General features: G+C 40.9%; 1 long non-coding RNA gene across 1 annotated transcript in view; it reads right to left on the bottom strand.

Moving 5' to 3' along the window:
• Positions 1–17405, bottom strand: part of LOC308143383 — a 39738-nt gene that overhangs the window by 2865 nt on the left and 19468 nt on the right. The window contains exon 2 of the long non-coding RNA XR_013937019.1: positions 10631–10697. This is a non-coding gene — a long non-coding RNA (uncharacterized lncRNA). The remainder of the gene's footprint in view (positions 1–10630; positions 10698–17405) is intronic.

Raw genomic sequence — 17405 nt, 5'->3', positions numbered from 1 at the left:
GTTTCTGTATTTTTTCACAGAAACGCCTATCTGAATCAAATTCATGCAAACAATTCTCTGAATTTGTGCCAAGAATTGTATATTGTTTAATTGTTTATCAATGTGAAAGGCCATCCACCAACCAAATGACTCATTCAATAAGGATATGAACTGCTGGTATTAAATAACTAATGTCTTCTCATGCAAAAAACAAAAGAGATTTTAGTTCAAATTGATAAATTACAAAAGTCACTGTATTTTTCAGGGTATCTTCCATTTTTTTTCTCCCGACTCAACTAAATGACAAATAACTTCTCCACCATTAGTGTGTTGTTATTGTCAATATGGTGATTCACGACCATGTAAACTATAGCCCTGCTTCACATTTTTTTTCTCCAAATGATTCTGGCTGCTGGTGTCTCAGGTTGTTGTCAAGCAACAGAGGTCTGCTTGTTACCACCGCTGTGCGACGATGACTCTGCTCCAGTGCCGTGAGTCATGCACACCTGAAAAATTACAGAGCAGATGAGCAGACTGACGGGAGCTCTTTGCTGCACAAAGAAAAGAGGCGGTCAAAGGAGTGCACGGGTCGGTGTGCTATGTGCTTACAAGAATGTAACATTATATCACCCCACTTTCTTCTCGACTCTTTTGCAATGCATGGATATTACCACAAGACTCAGATTTCTAGACATGAGCAAAATTAATGAGTGGTTTGGATTTATTAATCAGGCAGTATTGTGTTGAAAAGAACAAGCTTGATAGTCACCATCACATCTCACAGATGAAAGAACAGCATGGAGAAGATTGAAGAAAAACATAATTTCAGGAAAATTAAGACAACATTTTCTTTTGTTGGAAAACTGTGTGACATGTGAATGTTACAAAATCTGTGGTCGACCGTACACCTGTTTCTCCAGACAGACAGCAGTGCCACCGCGCCTCGTGAGTCAAGTCACAGCTTGTTTCTGAAAAAACGCTGTCAACACCTAAGCCACTATGTTTCGTCTTCGTGTCTCCATGAATTTCACAGGCTTTACTACAGAAACTGTTTGAGGTCCTGCCCATGCTGCAAGCAGTTTACCGAGACCAGGAAGCGGCCAATAGGCCTTTCAAGATAACTTAAGAAGCTCGATTATTGTCAATGCAAGCCCAAATTTTAACAACGCCTGTCGCAAATAACATCAGAGAGACAAGCTGACTCAGAGTCTGACCACAGGTCGTCTTGGACACCTGTTACTCAACTGGAGCAGCGCAGAGGTGTGGCCATTCATGCACAATATTTCCAAAGTGTGAAATCACGACAGGTTGTACAAAGAGCCGTGACAAAAAACAGGGGGGGGGGGGGGGGGACATTGAGAAAATCCAGAATTTGACTCATGAGTATTAGTCAACAAAGATTGCATCACATGTTTTTCCAACCCAGGTTTTTTTTTTCTCCCACCAAGCTTGGTGGCAAGTTGGTTTACTTGTTGTGTTGAAGGGATCGCATCAAACTTTTCAGTCATTTTTCAAACTTCTCGAAAATTCAAGTACATGCACTGCATACAGAGGCAAAATAGCACTGACAGTGCTGATGCATTTGTGATTTGCAGTCAACATTTTGAACCAAGTGTTCCGCATGAACAATTTGCTGAAACAAGATTAGAACATTGAAAAATATTGTACATCGAAAAACCCTAGTGTGTAAAAATGTAGCAGTTGTGACCGAGTGTTCTTAATGCTATCCAAACAGCTTTTCATATCAGCTTGTCTGAGCATAGATGAGGAAATGGCAGGCTAAGACACCGAGGGAAGATAAGGGGAAATAAATAAATAAATGAAACATTATTCTCTTTGAAGGCTGCCAGGCAGCGGGCAGTCCAAAGTGTTGGAGTTTCAGCTCAGATCCGTTCAAAGTGAAATTGTAATTGTGTGGAAAGATAAACAGTTTGCGGGAGGGTTCCCCCCCCCCCCACCTCCTCTCTACGGCACTTGGTAGTAGGGTGGGGCGTCCTGTCCGGCTCACTGAAATGTAAAAGGGCACATTTGAGCGTGCTCAAGTCTGCCGTTGCATCTCTCTCAAGTGTGAAACTGTTGAAATTGTGGAACTTCACCCATTTCCAGCTACTACTAAACAGCCAGAGAGGCAGTGGGAGGAGATGAGCATAGCACTTTTCACATTTATTCAAAATTGAGATGCTACTTCATTAAAAGTACTAATCTCAATAATAAGTGACTCTCCTTTTCACCACAGCCCCATCTCTTATGCATCATATATATTGATCTGCTACCGTCTTTAGCCACTTTTCACACAAGGATTTGATTAATAAACAAAAATTTTAATAGGGATGATTTATACTGTATGTATACACACACACACACGCACACACACAATCTGTACTTCAAACGTAATGCTCTAATTTAGAAGATAAGTGATTCGGTACCTAAAATGAACAAAAGGTGAGGCACAAACTGAAAGACTTCACAGCCTTCCCAATTAAGGCTCATAAAAGTCCGACTGAGAAGGAATAATAGCATCTTCACAAGGCTGTCGATAAAGACAAGCATGAATTCCTCTCCTGGTCTCTTGGTCGACAGCTGTGCTGATTTTCATGTTGACGGTGGACAAACGGCAGCAGATGACATGGCACACAAAATCATTGACTGAACATTTTCATTCTTGGCTTGAAGCAGCTCAGATTTGGATCCTTTTTCTCCACACTCCAGGAGACTGATTTCCAAATGAAATGCAGTGTTCATCATTACATGACGACGTTGAGCCATCCAGGATTGGTTCAGCTCTTTTTCTTCAGGCAACATATCTCATGCCGTGCATTTGCTTTTAGAGCGACACCGGAGAGTCAAAACCTGAGATGAGGGCACTTTATAAAAGGTAAATTAAGGCTTGAATCACATCATCAATAGGAATTGAACTCTGTTTCCTTGGCAGTCGTCTTCTGGTTGTAATCTTGCTCGTTCCTTCTGAACCTTTGCTTGTTGCAATCTGTCCTTCCCGTCAACTTCCTATGAATCATGCATGTCGGCTTTCTTTGGCTCACTCTCTTCGTAGAGGTGGTGAAAGCACACCTTCTGTCTGAAGCTGAAGTTGAAATACAGTTTAGCTTTGGTGAGCCAGGAATACACAGTTTTCCCGTTATAAGTGACAAATACTCAACTTTCCAATAAAATTCTTTTTTCTCTGATATGACATTGACTTTACATAAACATTAAGCTTATTGACATTTTGGGGTTTTAGAGGAGTTTGATGCCGTGGTATATTGTATGACTATGTTTTTCCCCAACAGACCCTGTGCAGGTGTTTAAAACTAACTATATTTTATGTTCTTTATTATAAGTAGTTTGAGTGTTGTTACATGTCACATGTTAGCAAACGTTAACTGCTATGACAACTGATCTTTTAAAAGGAAAAGAGATGAGTAATGAGGCATATGGATTAAAAAAAGATTTGAGGATATGCACAAGGATTTTGGAAAAACACAAATGACATAAATGGCAATCTCCTTGCTAAATCACTTGAATGCAAGTGTAATATGCATGCTTTGCATGTATTGCTCACAATTACATCTGCATATTGGAGAACAATATCCAGACAAAAGCTACAACATAAAAAATGCCAAATTTACCATATGCGGTGTGGTTATGAGGGGATGGAGGAAGTGATGGAGAAACATTTTTGCTTTTCCAAGTCCAACTCAAACAGATGGAGGTCCTGGCAGTAAACTAATCTGGAATGTACAGTAGTTTCCAACAACTGTCACCATTTCAAAATGCTTATGGATGGCCTGCTTGGTTTTCACCAATATCATTTTGTAAGTGAGCTTTCCAAGAAGTTGAGCTAAATGGGGTTTGCGCTGTTGCAGGTGTTTTTCTTGGAAAACTCCTCGGCACCGACATTCACTGCAAAATGTATGCTGTCACACCTTGTTCTCTCTTGGGTGTCGGCATGAGACAATAAATAAGTAAACAGAGGAGAACAGATGGATGCACTCAGGCAAAGGTAGACTGAATGAAGGCCTCATCCGAGAGATTCCAATCCATTTACCATAACCCGGAGAGGCTAAAAATAAGCAGCTGAAACTAACCAAGCTGCAGACATCATGTTTGAAGGATATTGCCGAGGTTCCTCGTATGAAGATGCATATGGCAGTAGCTGGGTAGTGATGCTTATACCAGCATTAGGTATTGATGCCAACTGATTAATAGGTCATGAAAAAGGTGTCATGACATGTGACATCTGCGATAGACCCGTCGAGTGTGTACAATGCCTTTGCCAATAAATTAGCTGACATCAACTCCAGTGCCACGTTGCCCTAAATTAGATCTACATTTGAATGTATGGGTGGCGTAAACTGAGTTAATCATAGAGTCAAATGTTTTGTTTTTTCTTTTAATTTTATTTTCTTTACAAAATGTGTACTTGCCAACATATGCAAGCCTCAAATAACTCGACAAAGTGATGACGTTTTGTGCGTCAACGCCAAACTGCTCAGTGCAACATTACATTTAGGTTCATTTTTGCACTCCTACTTGTCTGGGCTGTCAAGTCTGTTTATAGGCTGGTCTGACCTCATCAGTGAGACAGAGCTGTTAAAAATTGCAACCATTAATCAGACAAAACTTCCTCGTGTGAGCACTCTTACCCATTCAAAAGTCTTTGTTCACTTGATTACATGTATAAGAGTGCGAGAGGGCATTAAAATACAAGGAGACACTCGGTGAATGGTTCAGTCTGCAGTCCTCGGGCAGGAATGATGAAGCCGCGGAGCCTTCAGCAAATGCCACCTCTGCACCACCGCCAAGAGCCCTCTAATCTGTGCCAATCAGATGATGCTAAACAACCATTTGTTGTTGAATTGGGCACCATTGCACGCCCCACATGCTCATTTCAACAGGCACTGCAGACCCTCGCAAAACGCTGGCAACGCCGCAAAAGCAGGCACAGCAGTGAGGATGACAGAAATAGCAGAGTAGTGAATAATAGAGAAAAAGAACTGTGGTGTAATTAACATGGTGGCTGGGGGCTGATGTACCATGGAGAGATAAAGAAAGGGAGTGAAGTGAGGGCGTTGAGAAAGAGGATGATGACGAGATGTGCAGGGAGGGTAAGAAAAAAACTGAATAAGTTGACAAGTGGTGAATTCCAGGAAGGAGGTTTTTGAAAGAAAAAAAAATGTAAAGAAGGCCGGGAGGAACAAAGTAAGAGTAAACTAAACAGTAAACCCGTGATTCAAATTCGAAAGAAAATACAATCCTAGTCAATAAATGGAACACCGTTTGACACAAGTGCTAATCAACAAATATATGAATAAAGCTAAAAAAAAAATGCATTTCAAAACAAAAATCTCAGCTGCTGTTAGGTAAGATAAATCACTGAAGCATCACAAAACACTGATGCATGAACAGTTCAAAAAAGCAGAAAACGGAAGCAAAAGTGGAGACTATAATTATACCTTTCCCACCAGCAAGAACATCTCAGCATGACCTCACTTGATTCATATTATTTCTACAGAAAAGACCATTTCAAGCTGCTCCGTACGACCTTGAAATCTGAATTCCCTATGAACCATACCCTCTTGGAACAGGTGACTTCTTAAACCACAAAGAAAAAGCCATTGGTTTATCGCCATGAGAAATAAAGAGCTTCAGACTTCCAAAATGGCGGAGCTCTGCGTGGGTGAGTGAAGCAGCAGTGCAGTAGGAGAGGAGTGAGCAGGACTGATAACGAAAGCAGCTCACTCCTCAGCACTGGTTATGTGTGGAGTCAATGTTGAGAGGGAAGAGGATTGTGGACGGATAGAAACAAGGGGATGATATGTGGTAGATGCAGATTAAAAATATTGAAATCAATCTGAATACTCAATTTAAGAATAAACTAGTTGCTCTGGCAAAGCTTTTTTTTGTTGTAACTTGTAAGAGGAAGATGTTTGCACTGAAGTTCAGGGTTTTTTTTTTTTTCTTTTCAACTTGTAGATATCTTCAAATAGATACGCCATAAAACTCTGTCATTTTCATTCACACAAAGGTTTAGCCCACTTATTCCGATGGGTCGCCTCAGACTGTATTTGGCATGCATACTTCTCATAGACATATTCTCAAGACCAGAAAATGCAATCACTACCAGAAAACATAGAAGTAGACCATTGCATCCACGTTATTGCAATGACTGGCCAACAGTCCAACTGTCAAATCAAAGACAAAGGTCATGTGACAAATTTGAAACATTAGCTTTCGAGTACCTTCACAAACACGCAAGAACCCAGCAGAAATGAAGAGCTGTCAAATACTGGAATTTGAAGTGATCTGGGAACGTGGAAAAACCACTCAAATTCTACTACCATAATATCTACATAAATCAAGGCATCCTGTTCATGAGATGAGTTGAATTTAATCACAGCAGATGTATATCACAACGTAAACAGAGTGAATATGCAAGTAATGAAAATGACAGAACGGAAACTATAAAAACCTATCAGACATTATGACAGTTGACCAACATAAGCATAAGCATGGATGAAGCACGGCTTCATCGCAACGTTTAATTGTGTCGTTAAGCGCAGCTTCTTTTTTTCCATGACTAATATCTGACGCTCAAAAGACTGAGGACGGAAATATGACGAGTCGTATCTGTCAGTATCTCAGTATCGTTGACGAGATGAAGGTGTCCGTGGGTTGGCTATAGGGCTTTTCAACATGCGTGGCATTTCCTCCAAATGTGCGCGCAAGCCATCTGCCAAATGCTGAAAATATCAGCAATGCACCTATCCTTGTTTGGTCACGCCCACCGCCAGGCACACATGGACAGTCACACATTCACATTCATGGACCATGTCAGACATGCAGGAACAGTGTGCTAAAGAACAGGTTATCGCTCTCAGGATTGCACTGGGTTTCTCCCCCCCCCCCCCCCCCCCCCCCCCCGCTATTCACGAGGATGAAGATTTCATAGATTTCATCATCTAGATTAAGACATTTGGCAAGAACTTGACCTCATCTATTGCCCATATTTAGGGCGTGTGTGTGTGTGTGTTAACTGCACTTTAATAGGTCCTCAGCAATAAACCATTGTGTATATATGCAGTAGCAGCATTTTAGAAAAGTTCTGTTCTCCACTGTTTACACGGAAACGGAGCCTTTTCACATAGTTTCACAATGTTTAAAATTAGATATTTCATCTGAAGCAGGGTAGCTTGTAACTGCCAGATATTTTTTATAGTTTTCCATCTGGAGGACTAATGACCTCGCTCAACAAAACATAATGACTTGACAAACAGCCTGTGAACTAAATGTATTCTGCCAAAATCTAGCACAAGGCATGAAAGTAAATTGCTGTTTTCATTGGAAGAATGAACAAAAGAAAAACACCACGATGGGAAGCAGCGCCTCGATGCAAGTAGTGACTTATGTGAATCAAGTAAAACTTGTAGACAGGTGGCTATATTGTGCAGTGACAAAGGCAGTAAGGAAATCCTCTTCCTTCCGCCCCGCTTTCAGATCGGGTTAGTGCCAGATTCTGTTTTCCAAGGAAGCAGTCTCTCGTTCCTGCAGGAAACACATCTCAGCCACTTCCTGCTTCCCCTGAGGAAGTGAGGGACTGGATAGGGAGCAGACAAGCAAGTTACATTCAAGACTCGAGCCTGAGCGAGAGTGATTTTCTAAGAAATACATAAAAACGCAAAAGGAGTGGTGAAGCAATACGACAAAGAATTATTTGTTAACGTGTTGGAATAATTTGCTGTGTTTATAACGCATACTCTGTTTAAATTGAGATTACAATGCATGCATTGGTTTCAGGATTTTTTTCTTTTTTAAGAATTACATTTTACAATTTTCTTTTGAACTGATAAAACTTTGAAAATCAGCAACAATGTCACCTCTTTAATATTAACATACACATAAACTACGACGCCTCAATGAGTTTGACCCAGAAAAACAAAACAGAACCCAAAATGGGGTTAACTTTTCAGAGCTGGTCTTTGCCACCTTGTGGATGACTGTAGGGCAGACAAAGGTAGTGAATGTCTGAGGAGGGTCCGATTTACCGGGACACACCTGTTATCTCAAACCCACACCAGGCATGACCCGCACTTACTCAGAGACCACTGTCACAGCATACACACCCATAATAGATCTCCTGGCAGTAAAGAATAAATTGCAGCATTCGTACCGAGCCTGCTGCTGACAGATAGGTAGAGGGTTTTACCCAAATTACAGGAGGAAAGATAATACAGGATAAGGCGGGCTACTACAATAGACCTAATGAGGATGTGGTATGATTGCTTCAGGACTCATTTGTGCCCACAGCAGGCGTATTTGATTGGTACAGAATGACCAGAATGAAGTGGCAGAGGGGGGGGGGGGAGAAAGAGAGAGAAAGAGAGCGAGAGAGAAAGAGAGGAAGTGAGAAGGATTGATTCCTCACTTAATGTGAGAGTATGTGGGAGGATATGAGATGCTGAGACTGAAAGTGGGAAAGAGATGGATGCAAAAAGTAAGTGAGTCGTCAGTCCATCAAGTCAACTATCCTCTCACTCTCTCACTCTCAACCCATCCATCCTCCCATCTCACTCATAGACAAACAGCTGGCAGCGGCAGCACTGGGGGGGGGGCATGCACAAAGATGCAAGGTTTCACATCAATCTCACTGCATGCAAACACATCTGAACTTGCAATACAATCACTGACACTCTGTCAAGGCTGCGTGGCATTTGTTAGGGGCAGAACAAAACCTGGAAAACCAAAGCAAACATATGACGGGAAGGGAGGGCTCCGATCAAAGTGGACCCATTTCCATTCACGCAGGACTTAATGGGCCAATGTGGACATAGCTGTTTATTCTACCAGACTGGACACACGTGTATATACCGTACATTTAGATTGTAGTGCAGTTGTCCAGCTGAAGATCCCACAAAACAACAGTTGCTGATAAGTGCAACAGTTATTTATTCAGTTTTGAAAGTCGGCCTTGAAATTTTCCTTTGCCTTTTCCTTCCTGTGAGAAATATTAACAGAAGGGTTTTGCCTCACTTTCAGGTTTCCTTTTGTCCGAGAGTAACCAGGAGATATAAAGCTGCACAGTGAAAACATTCCTCTAACCTCAACTACCGCAAATAAAATATTTATATAAATCTGTCTGCGAGAACGCACGACCCTGAAAAATACTTTTTATTTTTACAGATGTATAACCACAGGACTGAAAAAAAAAAAGGCTCTAATGAGCTTGAAATTGGTTGTGGCCTCTGTTGACTTTATGTTCCTTGGCCACCCCAACACATCTAACCTGATCCATCTGAAACCAAATACACCAGAGAAACAAAAACAAAGATAAGGAATAAGCCATTGCTCCTTCAGCATGTAGAATTGATATAAATTTAACACATATTTGTACTTTTTGTTCAAGAAAACATGTCCGGGGGGGGGGGGGGGGGGGGTTTAGACAACTTTAATCTATTAGAATATTTCAGGATGTACTCAGCCTTAACCCTAAACTGGGATCGGCTCCAGGACCCAACAGCCCCCAGTTAGCGAAGACGGGATAGAAGAGTGATGGGTAGATTTGGATAACTTCTTTGTTTATCAAATACCTTAGGGATAAATCCCCTTTGGTGACTTTACTGACCAATAGTTATTCTATTTTAATGATCGAAGCAGCTTTTAATAACATCCTTTTCCCACAAGCTTTTGGTTTGAACCGTATTATCTGCATTCTCTTCCCTGGTGTTTTTTTTTTTTTTTTCTTAAAATCTCCCTACAATTTCTCATTGTTTTTTTCCCCTTCTCTCCTCTTCATACTTGTGAGTATAGTAGTGCCAGTATGTACTCTGTGTGTGTGTGTGCGTGTGTGCGTGCGTGCGTGTGTGTGGGAGGGAAAGAGAGCAGCTTTGCTGGCTGGGGGAGGAGGTGAGAGAGAGAGAAGAAGAAAAAGCAAGAGAGAGGAAAGAAACACAGAGAGGGAGACGGAGCGGAAAAGCATTTACAGGAACAAAACATGCCGTTTCAATCCCATAGATAAGGGCCGCCTACTCACGAGTTTTCATCTCAAAGAAGATTACGTTTCATGTCCTACAATCTATATTATTGCGACAGTTTTACATATCTCTATTTTACCATCGATACTCTGGGATAACATGAACATTTTTCTTTGGCATTTTGTTCCACCCAACTGAGCTACACGCTTGTTGCGAGACTTGCCATCTGTCCAGTGTCTGCACAGTAACTCCAGATTTCAAGTAGGTGGCTTTTACTCTTTACTGCAGGGACAGTCCCACTAAGCTGACAATGTGCAAAAGAAATGACATTCACAAGTCGTTTACATTTGGAAGAACTGAATAGACAAAAGGCAGAATATTTCTTTGATGTCTTTTTATTTCCTACGAGATCCTAAATATGTGCTTCCACCAACATCAGACAAACAAGCAAAAACAAAGGCAGTTAGCATGAATGAAACAAAAAAAACTGTTGTCTGGTTTTTCCTCGTATTTATTACTGTTGAACAAATCATGAGTTGGGTAACGACACGACTACCAACTCAGGGCTGCTCATCTGAACAAGTGGAAGTGCTTGAAAAAAATAGAAATATATCCAAAAAGCAGTAAGCACCGTTTTATGAACAAAGGACCATACATTTCATCTGAGACGGTTGGATACTTACATGATATAAGTATCCCATCAAGGCCAGTGAGCTGTGGCAGAGACCGTCTGAAAGCTTTATGGTGTAGCTGAAAAGAAAGAGAAAAACATTTTGTGCATGGTGATTCAAGTGCAAAGAGTATAAAGTGCAGTTACCTTATAAAAATGAATTCATAAAGAATAAAGTCATTGTTTTATATTGCATATTTTCAAACATCGGTGTGATTAGAAAAGCTTTGTATGAGTCACCCTGAATGTTAAATGATATCCTAAATGATAGCCAAGTGTTAGTGTTAATAGCTCTCCACATCTATAGCAAGTTAGGACACCTGTCATCAACATGGTCACAAATACAAGTTCTCCAGCTAACAATTTTGACGGTGCCAACATATCTTTTACTTCAGGAAGTGTACTCATTTAAATGTTCTTAAAATATTAAGATAAAGAAGTAATAATGTTTGTACAGAGACTGGCACGTTAGGGTTGTTAACTTTTCCCCAGTGTTCACCTTTTGTTACTTTTGAACTTTATTTTATCGACTTCACATTTGTTTTCCAACTCTCCGCGTTTGGCCGTTTGGTTGAAGACAGTTTTCTATGGTGTGACCACAAACCCCGAAAAAAATGTTTCGCCCAACACACAATTTAAAGATACTTAATTCAACAGTCACAGACTAATTAATATTATATCATCACATTTCAAATTAAACAACACATTTTGTTACAATCATCTCACAAAGCCTCTGGGACAAAATAAGAGCTCAATTTAATGGAGTGTGTCAAAATAGTTGCGCGTAATCTCAGTTTGAGGACCATCAGAGACACTAACAAGGCTGTAAAAATCATGAGGCCTGTAATGAAGTAGAAGCTTTAATGGACACAGTGTAATAAATGACATCCATTACAGTCATTACAGAAGCAAACTACATGTGTAATAATGCACAGACCGAGGTCTTATAGATATCCACCAAAGACGAGGTTTAAAAGAAGAGCAGAATCCTTCAAACTAAACAGGTCTAATCTGTAACAATGGCTAACAAGTGTCTCGGGTCCACTTTAAACACATTAGGTCCACACACACTCTCCCTGAAGGCTGGCTGTGGACGGGGGGGGGGGGGGGGGGGGGGGGGGGGGGGGGGGGGGGGTGCAGCAGAAACCAACTCTACACACTGCAGAAAGGATTGTTCCACATTGTGCTTTCCACCAAATATGAGATAATATATCTCATGAGCCTGATCTGGACAGCATGGCATTACAGGCCTACTTAAACAAACGCTGCAATAGGCTCCGAACTGAAATACCAGTTGAAACATGGCCGAGCTCATTGGCAGCAAAATACTATGTACCCATAAAGCACCTAATTTTCTATCAACGAGAATGACAATTTGAAGATTGTGAACATGCAGGAAATTGCCTCAACTTTTAACCTCCACTGTCATTAAGAGGGGTAAATGTAAACTTATGTACTGATAGCGTATCTAAAACACTGATTTCTCAAAGGTGAAATGCGTTAACCCATAGTAAGACTGGTTTTGGCAATGAGAAGATTTGTCATGGAAAACCCAATCAAGAAGTTCAGAACTAAAGGTGGAGTCTCAAGAACTAGCACACACACACATCTGTCCAAGATGGTCAACATCTGTGACGTATGAAGTCTCAAGACTCTCCTGAACCGCAAGCCCCCAAAGATCCGTCTTACCTGAGTTCAAGGGAAGAAGAAGTGGACCTTACAAGTCATTTATTTGAATGAAAAAGTTGAGTTGCACTTGAAAATCATGTTTACCGAAAACAGACAATGAATTGAGAGTTTCAGAATTAAAGTTGGTTTAGGTTTGGATGAAAAGTTCCAAAGTCAGTTGTGGCTTGTGGCGGTATTTCATCTGCTGCTGATCTGGCCAAAAGCAATAGAGCATTCACTGTTCGATTTTAGAGAACATCAGAATTCTAACATTAACGATAGATTGTTAGATTGTAAGGAGAAAGATGAGGACAAAAGAGGCACAATTCAGATATGCTGAAAACCTGAGACACAGTGGGCTCTGTGAAACCTCTGGACTGTTACAGACTCATTTATGCACTAATGTTTGTTAACAAAGTCCCAGTAAAATACCACGAGGCAAAACGGCTTACTGTATAATAATTACATTTTATTAACAGACATTGTTTTGTGATGGGTTTGATGTCGGCAGGGACAGCCATAGCTGGATAGTAAGTTTAAGAAAACAATAAAAGGTGCGCTGACGTTATCGCAATAATGAGGATTTTTAACATTTTCTATTTAATGAGCAACAACGAATTGAAATGTTAAAAATTTAAACACATACACGTGAAATCTGCAAACATTAGGTACATTTAATTTCCAAGCCATGTATGGCCTAAACTAGTCATCTGCACCGTCATCTTGCCATATGCCAAGCTATTAGTACAGACTGCTGAAGTGGACCTTGGACCTCTGCATCGCCCGTTTCTGCGGGCAGGCATCCAGCCTAATGAGGCTCACTAATGGTTCTCATGTCAGTCTGAGGGGAAGCCTCCAACACGTATGTGCACTGCAACATGTTACTCAGAAAAAAAACTCTCTTTTTACTAATACCCAGTTGTTTGATTGATCAAACAAAAGCCAAATCCCAACTGTGAGCCAACTATACACCTAATCTTTCCTCTCATACACACAAGCACACACATCTTCATTAGTAGATTGAGGTAATCGATTTATGCATGTCAACACAAGCTGGCCAATTTACAGTATTTATCTGTTAAGACATCTGTTGACTAATTCAGGAAGCTGCAGGGAGGAAAGCCTGCCTCCTGTCACAAGTCCATTAAGACAGTTTTGAGTTTTGCCTTGGAAAATTATACACGTGTCAGACAAATGCTTAAAAACTGGCTGGCAGCGTACACGTATCCTTTTCCCACATATCCCAGATAAGTGGAGGACATGCAGGTGAAAGCAGCATACAACCTTGAACAGGACATACTATGCACACATACTTTTGTCAAACCCTGTGACTTCCTCCATTCTTTCTACTTCAATTGAGTCATGGTCTGTTAGTATTTTTGGTTAATGATTGTAGGCCCTGTTAAAACACTTGTTTAAACAAGCCTGTGGATTCGACACTACCTGTTAAGAGTTCTATTAAAGCCTAAACGTCCAGTTTTGACTGGAGAAGAATTTACAATTACAATTAATAACTCAAGCAAACCAATGACGGAAGGAGACAAAATAATTCAAGTATTGTGGGAGCAAAAGAAATGTGAAAAAATCTGAAAAGGCAAAGGCAAAATGTATTAATGCGCTACAATTCCAGGTTTCATGTTTAAGCTTCTCCTGATGTCAAATCCTGTTAGTAAGCAGAATTAGCTTTATATTTCCCTGAATTAGTACGTAGCTTGGGTTTATAATACAGCATAAAATGTATCCTGGTTCATGATGACGTAACCTTGGACTTAGAGATTATATCAGCCTAATTAAATGAAGTACTAATGTCATGGTTGAACTGCAAACCAATATTAAAAGTACATGTGGCCTTGTGATTAAAGTTACCAAGACCAGCTGATGATTCCTTAAAGATGAAGCATTCCTGCTGCAGACCATCAATTAGTGTTGGCCATAAACCAATACCCAGTATGACAACAACAAAAAAGTGTCCCTGATTAAAAAGAATGTGTACTTTGGCCTGACTTTCAGAGGAGACAGCTTCACAATACAAATCATTACAGTGGGATCCTGGATTCAGGCAGAGCCCGGGCTCCAGTTGCAGGTCATAAAAACAGACAACGTCCAGATGTCTGGCAAAATGTGCAAGAACGCAGAGGAGAATTTAAATAGTCCTCTCCAGAGCATGCAACTGATTGTCATGAGTCCTCTTAGTCCAGGAGGGGAAAAAAATCTTGGAAAGATTAAGAAATGCCAACAAGTGCATTGCTGTTTTTATTGGCCACTGGAGATATACAACATATTCACGGTTTGAATCGGGAGCAAGGCTATTATTTATGCAAACTATGCCTTACACTGGTGATTTTTTTGTGCATCACTGCAAATATTTAAGGGGATAATTAGTTGTTACTTCCCCTAAAACATTTAATATTTACCATAGTATGCAATTGGATACTAGGGGATTTTATTGGAACCTCCTTGAAGTTCTGTACTTTAGTGTAGTAGAATTACAACCAAAGATCAGCTCACCAGATTACTTTTCAATTTCTTTAGGATGGAAAGTCACAAAAGGAATTTAAAAATAGATGCTGAAAAATGGAAATCATTTTGATCTTTTCTGGTGTATTAATGAAACCTGGTTAAAGTCTGAATGATGCAATAATGACATGGGGCATTACCCCATTATAACCCTGTGCAACCCATTACTTGCCATTAAGCTACAAATTCTAGTGTTGCCACGTGTGTCATTAGGTGCTTGCTTCCCCTCTACTTGAGGAGAAGCCTCTGAGAAGAATAATTAGCACCTTTTAAATACTTATTATGTAACCATTCTACCTTTGCTTGGGCTTTAATCCTCAGCTGGCAACGCGTGACAAGACTGAAGTGAAAAACCCCTCCATGTAAAATAAACACCTTTTATTATGGCCCTTAGAAATACCAAACACTCACTACACACTACTAGAATGCCCCACATTATGTGCCAATAAAGTCATTATGAGTCAATAAAGTCCAGAGTAAGCTGTGGTGCAGCAAGAGAAAGAGGAAGCATATTACATGAAGCCCCATGAAGGTGTATTGGGGAGGGCCGAGTGCTTGCGGAACCTCACAGTTAATCTAATTCTCAGTGGATTTGCCTCCGAAACCGTTTCAAAGCCTGTGCAATACAGCTTTGTTCTTTTGCCACCCATCTTTCCTTTCTGCCTATTCTAAACCGAGCTTCACCGGTGTGGCAGCAGCAGCAGCTCTGCCTCAGCTGCCCACACTTCACATTCCTCAGTCATGGGGACATAAGCCACAGTTTTTCCTCTCCCACAATATGAAGTCCTTCAGAAAACTGACTGAGTCGGTGTATCAAATCAACTGGTCGCTTGAACCTCTCTTCAGAGCAGTGCTTGGATAAAGCCTGCTTTTAGCTGCTGTTGCAGACATTCAAAACACCTGGCCAAAGCAGGTGTCCACAGTCGGGATTGATGGCCAAAACAGATTTGTGAAGGATTTTCCTACTCAGGATGAGGTCACACAGCAATTCTCATACTCAGGAGTGTGTGCTTGCAACACAACTGGCTTGTGGGTGTGCCATTGTCAGTACATGACAGCTAACGAAGAGCCCTGTACAATTAATGTAATTCACAAGAGGAACGAGGAGTGAATAGTTGACTGGCACAGCGGTGATACGGTTCAGCTTTACACCAAGGATCACGGTGAAAAGGTCAGAGAAAAAAAGGAGAACGGAAAGCAGTGTGTGTGTGTGTGTGTGTGTCTGTGTGTCTGAAAAAGCCTGGGAATCATCTGCAGAGACGGGTATTGGGAAAATGTGGCAAGGAGGAAAAAAAGCATGACCAATGTAGCAGATCCTCTTCCCAAACTGTAAATCACACCAGAGCTGTAGTCAACAAGTAAAGCAAGAGGAAGACCAAAGTGAAGCGAAGTGGAGGAGAAAAAAAGCATTATGAGGAACAGGCCAAATCAAAGTGAAGAAATAGGTTTCAGGCCAGATAGAGTGTTGCAGATATAAGTATCAAGAGATCACATTGAGGCAGAAGAGCAAATGTTAAAGACAGCCTGAAGTCCTCACTTTAGGTTCAGAAGTTCAACTGGAAAAACCTTTTCCTTCCCTGCACTGCTCCCCTGCCTACAGACAGCCAGTGTCTGCACTCCAGTGCACGCACAGGAAAAGCGGATATCAAAGATTCAGGTAGCCAGGAAAGCATTTCTGTCGCTGTTTGCGTGCAGACTCTAAAAACCCACCTGAGGTAGGAGTTGGGGAAACATCAACATTTAATCCTTGTGGTCAATGGTACACAGTAGACACGGGATGGAACATCTGACGCTTTCGAACTGCAATTAAGTATACACCTGCACAGAGAGTGTGTGTGCTTGTGTGTGTGTGTGTGTGTGTGTGTGTGTGTGTGTGCGTGTGTGTGTGTACAGCCCATTGGGATCAAATGGTGTGGTAAAACCTTGATAATGAAAGCTATAAATCTCCAGTACCACATCCCCAGCCTCAGAGCTCATAAAACTCCAGCCCACAACAGCCTGACAACAGAAAATACCCCCCCCCCCCAATTTTTCCATCTGTCTTTATATTTATTTACTTGTGTTCACACTATAAACAACAGCCAAGATGCAGTAAAGATTCTTCTCCTCACACCTTCTCCAAGGTGATATTGAGCGTTACTCCCTCTTGTGAGTTGCAATACTTTATACTTTTCCCTTAGAGAAAACCATTGGTGTTTCTTTTCTTTATTTTGCACACCTTACTTGATAATTGTAAACTTCTGAGTCATGGTCCCGAAATTCACAGTGCAAGGTAAACAACATATAGTTTGTAGTGTACCTTGTTCAGAGACACTGCCCACTTTAAAGCGCGTACTAACAAATGAACGTGGATGTAGCTGGCAGCCATGCCAGCTCATCTTTTGTAAATAATTAGATTTAGTTTCAGTTGTGCCATGTGTGATTTCACAAGACATATAGTCTAAAAATGTAAGTCCGTTAGTCAGAGCAGTGCTAATCTCCCAAACACAGACAAGCCATTACGTAAACAAAGCTAAGGGAAGACGGCTTCTGCTCTCACATCAAGGCAAATAAAAGAGAACAGCGAAAGTGTATGCCAAGTAATACTTTTACACTTGACATCT

This window comes from Blennius ocellaris (genome assembly GCF_963422515.1).
Source record: "Blennius ocellaris genome assembly, chromosome: 18".
NCBI classification, from domain to species: Eukaryota; Metazoa; Chordata; class Actinopteri; order Blenniiformes; family Blenniidae; genus Blennius; species Blennius ocellaris.
The sequence above is the reverse complement of the archived record's forward strand: the minus strand, read 5'-3'. Positions and strand labels throughout refer to the sequence as shown.